The sequence below is a fragment of the Pyxicephalus adspersus genome, chromosome 10 (assembly GCF_032062135.1).
Source record: "Pyxicephalus adspersus chromosome 10, UCB_Pads_2.0, whole genome shotgun sequence".
Lineage (NCBI taxonomy): Eukaryota > Metazoa > Chordata > Amphibia > Anura > Pyxicephalidae > Pyxicephalus > Pyxicephalus adspersus.
In genome coordinates, this window is record NC_092867.1 from 7,371,908 (window position 1) to 7,381,674 (window position 9,767).

The 9,767-nt window shown below is 43.2% G+C and overlaps 1 protein-coding gene across 7 annotated transcripts in view; it reads left to right on the forward strand.

Annotated features, from left to right (window-relative positions):
* PIANP (PILR alpha associated neural protein) overlaps positions 1-9,767 on the forward strand; it is a 35,847-nt gene that overhangs the window by 5,006 nt on the left and 21,074 nt on the right. Inside the window, exons 1-3 of one of the 7 annotated variants that reach the window (XM_072424147.1) lie at positions 1,634-1,724; positions 6,923-7,022; positions 8,097-8,394. The exons of 1 other annotated variant lie outside the window; for it this stretch is intronic. The gene's annotated coding sequence lies outside the window, so the exon portion shown is untranslated. Of the gene's footprint in view, positions 1-1,633; positions 1,725-1,858; positions 1,949-3,677; positions 3,697-5,014; positions 7,023-8,096; positions 8,395-9,767 lie in introns of those variants that run through there. 5 more of the 7 variants (XM_072424148.1, XM_072424149.1, XM_072424153.1 and 2 more) reach the window with 5 other exon arrangements.

The window sequence follows — 9,767 nt, forward strand, 5'->3', positions numbered from 1 at the left end:
ATATTCTGTTGCTATGGGAAATTTGGGCGACTTTGGTTTAAGACCTCTAAGGCCTAATAACACCCAGAAAAGTATTATGGCATTTCCTGCGGATTTGGCCACACGCCCAGGCTGAGTGTCTGGTGCCCACAGAGCCTTTCTGGAGATCTGGCCCGGCAGATATATTCATGGAAAGCAGCGGTCGTGGCGGCAGCGCGCTTCCTCTATAATAGCTGTATATTTTATCTGTTAAATGAAAAACAGACAAAAAGCAACGTGCTTATTAAAAATGCAATACAGCAACACGAAGCGAGAGCTCATCCATTTAATTGTCGAAGGTGAGAAAGCGTTAGCAGTCCCTCAAGAATAATAACTACGAGTCTTGGCTGTCTGAGATGAACGCCCAGCTCGCCCCCCTCCCGTTCTTTTCTCTGTGCCGTGTGATAACGTCAGATTTTCTCAGCCGGTTGTAACATTCTATTAGGGTATCTGAAATAAAGTGGACCTGTTTTATAAGCTCAACTATGGCAGGCATTATGAGTGGGGGAAACTGATGGTGGCTTCTACACGGCAGAGCTTAGGGATGGATGCGCATGTAATGCAATGTACAGCCCTTTCACGCTCTGCCATGAAAAATCAGTTTGCCCCATTGTACAGTTTTACCACCCATGCACACAATGCACGGCCCTTCCAAGCTCTGGGGTGTAAAACCCACTAGCCATTTGCCTCATTGTACAGCTTCCCCCCATGCTTGCAGTTCAGCCAGGCCACCATCTTGTCATTTTGGCCATTCAGAAGCACCCCCACCACCCTTAGGCTGGTACCTAACCATATATCGGAGTCCCCAAAAATTCAGGGTTACTGGGAACCAATGGGGCAGAATGCTCAGGCCTAAAGGGACAATCCATAGGCCAGAATACTGTCACATGGGGGAGTCATTGACCCTGTGTAAGCTTACACAAGGGTTGACTTGCAAATGTGAAGAGAGGACAATGTTACAGCATTGGAGCTGGAAGAGGACACATTGTCCCCAATACCCAGATGCACCAAATATGTTGTGAGAGAGCCAATGGTGGAGCGGAGTGGTGAGGAATGGTTGGTTAAAGAAGGAGGGAGGCTTTCTAAAGCCTGTGGTTCTGCCCCAATAGACAAAGTGATGGAGACTCTTTAAATTTGACTTCTAAGCAAACTATGAGAGCTGCTTCACCTGCCAAATGATTTTTTCTACATCTCTTCTTTTTGAGAATTGCCCTGCTATGTTACACAGCACATTCAACCTCGTGACCTATTTTTTCTCTACTGCACTTAAGCAACACAGCCTGGTCACCTCCCTGCCCCCCCAAGTCTGTGATTGGCCAGGGTGGAAAGTGCAACGAATTGAATCTCCTTTCTGCTATCTCCTTCTGCTGGCACATTCCTTATCAGCCTACATTGGCTCTAGTCACTGCCGTCTTCCATTCTCTGTGTTGATGCAGACAATTACAAAATCAAATTAAATCAAGGTACTCTGCATTTTTTAATACATTTTTTGGGTCTATTTATAAAGCAATGAATCGGACATTTACTGGTGGAGAATCTTCCAGGCCTATGTGTTTCAATGGTGGCTATGGCAGTTTTCTAACTGAACTGTAAAACCGAACTCCTCATTTTTTATTCTTATTTTACAGCAGCCTCCTAATGAGATTGTGCTCCTGGGAGCCACCGTTGTGTGCAATCCTTTCCGCCTGACAGCTATAAAACTGCAGGTATTTTTTTTATACATAAATACAGATGTGCAGATACGATGGTCATTTTTTATATTTTTATTAAATTTTTCACTATAAAGAGAAAAAAACAAGGGAGAAAGATTGGTGATGTGACTTCAGCACTTTGGATCAGACATCAAACACGGACGGAGCAATTTGGAAGGCCTGTTAATTTCCAGTCTAGGAGAAGACACACGGGCGCCATTTGCGCTGCAGCCTGGAGGGTAGGCAGCTAATGAACGTGACTTGCTGGAAGCCTCCGCTCCTCTGGTGTCGGCTTTTGATCAGTGAAATAATAGCTCATTTACTGCGCTGAAGCCTCTCCTGTCTTCTGCTGTGACAATCTGTTCTCTTTCCTCGCCGCTTCTTCTCGTCTAAGCTAACCAACTGTATCATGGGTCTAATATATCCTCCCGTCTCCAATATTGCTTGTGTATATTTCCTGGCGCTCGTCTCTGGTCCAACAAATGCAGTCATTTCTGTCGTAGGCGCTCTTCTTTGCAGCACGTAGGTTGAGCTTGGAAACAACTCTTCCATGCTTTAAAGGGTCAGTCCGCCCCATAACAATTGTTCACTTTTCAGGGGTTTGGTCATGTGACTATTCGAATGGTGCTGAGTGATTTGCCTTAGTGATTATGTCCAATTGCCCAAGTTTGCACGTGTGTCACCTGGTTTGAAAAGTAGATCTAATACTGCATGGAGAAAACTTCCCTATCTGCTCTCTTCGATCCTCCAATACCCTCCAAATTACTTCCTCACTCATAACCTCATCACACACACGGCTCCAGGCTTTTCTAGAGCTGCCCCGACTCTCTGGAATGGTCTTCCTCAACCTATTCAGCTTGCTCCTACTTTCTGCTCATTTAAAGGAGCACTCAAAAACTAACGCTTTAACCTCACCTACTGCGTAATATGTTGGCGCTATATACATCCTCTTTATTAGTAATAACTAAAGCAATGTGTGCAGGAGAATTGACTCTTGCAGGACAAGCTAAGCTGATCCACTAGAATTTTGTGCCACTTCCTGACTCTCAGCCCTTTACTGGTTCCTGATATTGACCTATATGTACCATGTTGGAACTGTAGTTGTGTGATCCCTACACCCTATTGCTCATGTCTCCACAATGCTAAAGGGGGACCTTCTACACTATACCGCATGACCTGTAGTGTTCCAAAGCACTGTGTATAATAAACAATTGCTGTTGGAACGTTGCTACAGATAGGATTGTAACAAGTCAACGTGCTAAACTTGTTTTGTTTTATTGTTCTCTGCAGGAACACAGACAGGAAATTGTATCACAACCATTCCACTGGAATGAATAATTATTCATATTATTATAATACACTACACAAGCATTCAACATAACACCGCCACCTAGTGTTAGAAGTAGTATTCACAGCATAATATAAAATTGGTTGTTGCCTCTATATCTGGATGTATTCTAACAAACGACATGGTTTTTCTTGTTTTCACCTCTTTATCAGCATGCTGCTAATCTCTTTCAGCTATTTACATTTTGCATTACTTCACCCCAGCATTACCTGAACATCAGTGCTGTTGTCCGAGTTCCTGATTGTGACAACGCACATAGAAGGCAGTTGTTACCCTATATTTGGAAGTACCTAAACAAGGCGGGATCACTAGGTAATTTTTTAGTAAAATCTGTAGATGTAAAACACTTGAACGTTACCTCTGAAATGCTGTCAATTTGGTAAAAATTATATAACAATATAGTGATTGGGTTAGGAGCTACTGTGTATTTTATGTTGGATCCAGCATGCCAAGTCATGTGTAAGTGTGACTCTTTCTAGTGATTATTATTTTTTTTTCTTTTCCTGTAGAATGACAAAGCCACCTTTTTTCAGGCATCATCATGGGTCACCTTCTATAGTCTTCATAAGCGTTTTTCCACCAGAGTTCCTCCAGAGGTTGCTGGGGTTCCTTGAGCAATGAGCAGTTTGCACCTCTCAGGTCACTTTAAGTGACACCAATGATCTTTGTGGCTATCTGTAAGGGTGACATTCTTCCCAATGTCCGGCAATGTTGGAGACATTCTTCCCACTGACACCACACTAATATACTGTGAGCTGTTGATATAATAATTATAGAAGGGGGACCCTGAAGACCTGAAAGTTATTTCAAGGGTCCCCTTGAAAGGCTGGCCTAGTTTGAGACTAACTCTGCCAATTCATCCATGGATAGGTTGGTTGGTTATTATACATTCTCTTTATATAGCACCAACATCTTTTGCAGTGTTGTACACTCTGCAAAGGTCACACAACACAGATGGAATTGGTAATTCGCATAAGAATGATTGCTTATGCAGGCATATGACTTTTCTCAAGTTGACCATACTTTTACATGTTCCTGTTAATATGTATTCTTCTTCCCAGTAGGATGCAGATTTACTTTTAATAAAATGATAAAAGAAAAAAGACCTCCTTCCCCTCCCAGCACTGTACAGACCTGGGAGTAAGGAGCACCATCATGGCCCATCGTTGTCACAATCAGTAAGCTTGTACAGGGCCAGTGCAGCTGATGCTAAAGCGAGTGCATGTAGACTGAATGTGACTGCGGGACATTAGCAGCACTGAGATGAAGAAATGGATGAAAGAAAAAAATCTCATCCCTTGTCTGGACTACTGTAACATGCTCCTCTCTGGTATTTCACTAACCCGACCGCACACGGTGGGGAAAATTTTGGGGTCTTGAGTAGGGCAGGATGTCGGAGACCACCTGGATGAGGGTCTGGAGGAACATCGGGTCCCTCATTGGTGAATGGGCAATCTGTGGGTGGGGGCATTTCCTGGATAAGGTTTCATGCTGCCTGCTGGCCATCTCCTCAGATTTCTGAAAATCAACCTCGATAAAAACGATCTCATCATCTTCCCCCCTCAAATTCCAAATCTCCCCCTGACATATTTCTAACTGGTAATAACACTGTTATGTATCCTTCCTCTTAGGCACATTGACTTTGCTTCACCTTCGATTCTGCCCTTTCATTTACCCCCCATTTTCAGAACATTTCTAGGTCCTGTGACTTTCACCTGCGCAACATCTCCAAAATCCACCCCTACCTGTCCCCTGGGACCACCAAACTCCTTGTACACGCTCTTATCTCTCGTCTGGACTACTGTAACCTCCTCCTCTCTGGTATTCCACTAACCCGACTCTTTCCTCTACAATCTATTATAAACGCTGCAGCCAGACTTATCCAACCTTCCCACCTACCGACCCTATACACAGCCTTCCCTTCTATCTACCCCATACACAGCCTTCCCACCTACCTACTTGATACTGAGCCTTCCATCCTACCTACCCCATACACAGCCTTCCCTTCTATCTACCCCATACACCGCCTTCCCACCACTCCTCTCCTGCTGCCTCTATTTGTAATTCTCTTCATCGGCTTCTACTTCACCTTAGAATCAAATTCAAGCTCCTGTGCTTTGCCTTCAAATCCTTCCACAGTTCTTGTCCCACTTACCTTTCTCACCTGATAGAAAAATCCCCCCCTAGCCGCTCTCTTCGATCCTCCAATGACCTACTAATGACTTCCTCACTCATAAACTCATCACACGTACGGCTCTAAGACTTTTCTACAGTTGCCCCGACTCTCTGGAATGGTCTTCCTATTCATCACCTACTTTCTGCTCATTTCTCCTACTTTCTGCTCATTTTTGAGCACTCAAAACCCATTTTTTCATACTTACCTACCTGTCTTCTTCTGTCTTCAAAAACCTCACTACTTCCCACCATTCCATATCTCCTCCTATTGTGTGAGACTTTCCCCACCTCCTAGATTGTAAGCTCTTTGGGTCCTGTCTTCCTCCTGTGTCACTGTCTGTATCTGTCTGTCCTTTGCAACCCCTATTTAATGTACAGCGCTGCGTAATATGTTTGCGGCATATGAATACTGTTTATTTTTAATAATAAATACAACAGTATTTTATGGAGTAAAAAAAAAACACACACTGCAGTTTATAGTACGTACTGCACAGAACAAATTATCTTTTATCCAGTTTGGATTGAGATTTGGTTTTGGTTAGTGAACCGCACAGTGCTCTTATCCTCCAAGCCATTCTGGATCTGAAAGTTGTGAGATAAAAGTACCTGAACCGCACTGATTTTTTTTTTCCCCGTCAATGTTCCCTGAGCCGAGAGTCTCCAGCAGTCCCCAGCACAGAAGGATCATTAATCACACTTCAGTACCCCTGACAGGTGGACTTGGAATGATTGGCAGGCAGGAGAGAGGAAACTGCAAGATGGCGAGAGAAATGAAAACAGACATGACTAGCTTGTAAGAAGTCGCACCGAATGGCGCTCGTACGCCCACAGTCATCGGCCTAATTATTGGAAAACTTCTGTGGATTTTTATATTTTAACAATGAAATGAAAGCATAACAGCAAAGGCAAGCAAGTAGTTAGTTTGTAACCGTGGGATCCCCGCTGTTCGCTGTCATTAACCCGTCCTCCACCACTCTGAACTGGAGCGGCTGAAATCATTTTTTACAGGAGTTTGGTTGCAGTGTGGTTTTTAGGACCCTTCATGTGGGATCTCAGAGCACTTTGTAGCCTAAACCAGGGGACTCCAACCTTTTATTCCATCTCTTCACAGTTCTTGTCCCCCCTAGCCACTCTTCTTCGCTTCTTCGATGACTTACTAATGACTTCCTCACTCATAACCTCATCACACGCAGGGCTCCAAGACTTTTCTAGAGCTGCCCAGACTCTCTGGAATGGTCTTCCTCGACCTATTAGGCTTGCTCTTACTTTTTGGCTTGATAAAATGACAGGAGAGCACACTGATCCTTTCTGTTATTGGTCATTTTGGCACAGCCCATGGCCTGGTACCAGTCCACAAGCCAAGTGGTTGGGGACCCCAGCTTAAACCATGTCCATGGACTTCCAACACTTGTCAAAAACACTTTCAGATGCCTAGCTGTAGCAAACGGGCATTGGTTTAACTCCATGGATGAGTGCCAAGTGCTATGTGATCTTTAGAAACTGTCTCGTATCCAGTGCCACACTTGTGCCAGCCATTACATTGCTATCGTGTTCTGAGGTGATGGAAAGGCTGGTAGACAAAATAACAAACTCCACTAATTAATTACCCTGCAGCTTCCAATCAACACACAATTCAAACCACAAACGTATAATTACCAAATGTATTTAATTTTTTTTTTTTTTTTACCAGCAACAGATTTGTAGAATTATCCTCACTTTGGCATGAAGAACTTCAAGCAGATTTGCCACTGATGTGCAGCCATGATCAGAAACCATACAGCCTGCTTGCAGTGAGTTATGTATGATTGGCTCCCTAAATGTTTCGCTCTACCAAGAACGGACAGTTAATGAAGTGCCACCAATTGTCACCACCCTGCTCTCAGCTATAGGTGTGGGGTTCTTTAACCATTTCAGCTTATACACCTTTATACCCCTTCAGCATTTATTTACTTTTCTATCATGAGCCCTAATTAATAATTCTGTCATTAATTTACAAAATAAGTGATACATTTAGGGGCAATATAGGTTTTGTTTTGGCAATATTGTGTTGTAAAAAAAAAAAAATATAAGAATCTACACCTTCAGAATCTCAGGAGGTAGCTAGTTTTGGTGAATCTGTTTGTCACTGGAGAATCTGCCTAATACTGGAATCCATCAATGGTTTCTATCTGCCTGTCATTGGTAAAATCAGTCTGTTATTGGATTATGTCTTTGTTTATATCTGCTTGTCATTGGTCATATCTGTCCCTTCTTACTAGAATATCTGCCTGTCATTGGTCATATCTGCCCCTATTGGAATATCTGCCTGTCATTGGTCATATCTGCCCCTTATTATACTATCTGCCTGTCATTGGTCGTATCTGCCCCATTTTTGGAATATCTGCCTGTCATTGGTCATATCTCCCGGTTCTTACTGGAATATCTGCCTGTCATTGGTCATATCGGCCCCTTTTCTGGAATATCTGCCTGTCATTGGTCATATCGGCCCCTTTTNTGGAATATCTGCCTGTCATTGGTCATATCTGCCCATTATTGAAACCTGTCTTGGTTTATATCTGCTTGCCATTGGTAATATTTGCCTGGTGTTGGAATTATCTGTTATCTGCCTTTAATTAATAATCCCCTGGATGTCCTTCTTCCTGGCCACACACATTTTACTTTGGCCTGACCCCATTCCACCCTAACCACAACCCCCCAAAATTTACTGACATCTCTCCTAGAAAAACATTCAAGCTGAGCCGCCCTCAAAAGTCCCCAGGTATCCCAGTAAGACACAACACACTTCGCCCAAAACATTTTTCCCCATAAATACACTTTAATTGCTGAAACATGTTTTGCATCTGTCCTGTTCTCTCTCTTTACAGCACAGCTGCGAAAAGGCAGCCTTGCATAAGGAAAATATTATTATTCACTGAAAGGCAGAAAGGTAGCCGTGCGGCAAACATTTGAATGGAGATAACCGAAACAAGCGGAAAACAAAAAAATGGAGATGAAGTTTTAGCTTGATGTGCAGCAAGGGAGGAAGAAAGACCACCCAGCCAGTGAGGGGGAACACCGCGTATGCTGCCGTGTGCACGTACCTGGCTTCTATTCATTCACCCGCGCAGATATAAAGGGCCCATTCAGCTCTGGCGAGCAGCTCACATAAACTAAAATTAGCAGGTACTTGTAAACGATTTTTTTTTTCCTCTCTCTCGGAAAGTCTCCCGCTCTAAGCACTCGATGTGCCGTGTAAAGGCTCACAGAACTTTAGTTAAAAGAAGGGTATAATTTTCTTTTAATTATCCTTCTGGGAAATGAAGTGATGGCAGGAACTGGCTGCGGCGGATGTCAGGCTGCGGAGTCCTGTGACGATCAGCTACAGGCGTTAAAGAGGACTGGGCCCCTATATAACGTAGCGTGAATCTTTTCAGAGATTCACCCTCTATTTGTATAGGAAATCCAAAATGTTCTCACCTGAGTTATTCTGGTAACAAAATGAGGATTTACCCTCACTTCCTCTTCTGTCTCCATAACAGGAAGTACATTTAGAGAAATGTAACCCTTACTGAAGGCAAGAACTTTATTTATTCATTATTTTTCTGCTTTATTGTATTGAAAATATTATAAATCTAGCCAGGGATTTTTGACTGCTTCTAAATGTTTAGTGTATAGAAGTGAGGAGGTTTATAACCATGGAATATAGGTTGATAGTTAATGGTAAATATTTGGTAATAAGTACTGACTTTTTGGAGAACAGGTTTAACTCTACACCGTGGTGACATTGGGCCTGATTTATTAAAGCTCTCCAACACTGGGTGATCCAGCAAACCTGAAATAGATTTCTTAAAAAGTGTTTAGATGGCAAATGTCCTGGAAATAAACCTGGACCAGACCCATTCTAGGTTTGCTGGATCACCCGGGTTCCATGACAATTCTCCAGGTAATGGATCGGATGCACTTAGCCATAAAGTTTTAACCAACTTTCTATGACAAGAATGAATACATTTGGGGCAGCCAATCACTAATGGTTTTTGAGTGGCAAGAAATCACAAACTGTCATTATCATTACCTTTTGGTTAAATACCACCATGGGGGTGAGGTGTGTCAAAATTTCTCCTCCAAGGTTTGTCTCTGTTCGCTAGTGAACAATAAAATTTGGATGGAAGTCACGCTCTGACTCTGATCCGCTGGGGTCTGGGGACCACACAGTAAGGACCTTTAGGCCACAGGTTGGGCACCAGGGGTTTAACTGAAGTCTATTACGATTGGTTCCCGGGGGAGCACGCACAAATGTTTGAACATTTTAGAAGCAGTCAAAAAATTCCCTGGCTGAATTTATATTGATTACAAATTTTCCAAATTGACTAACTGGGGGCAAGGGGTGGAACTTTCACCCGTGCAGTTGCAAGAGGGCCCATGTAGGTCAGACTGTTGAGGTTTTTTTGCCCCTGTGCTACCTGTGCCCTGCCACTTTTTCTTTCTATTGCTGTTTTTATTGCCAGCATGACATGGAGAAGAAGGCTGGTCCCATGGGCAGTCTAATGGGACCAGTC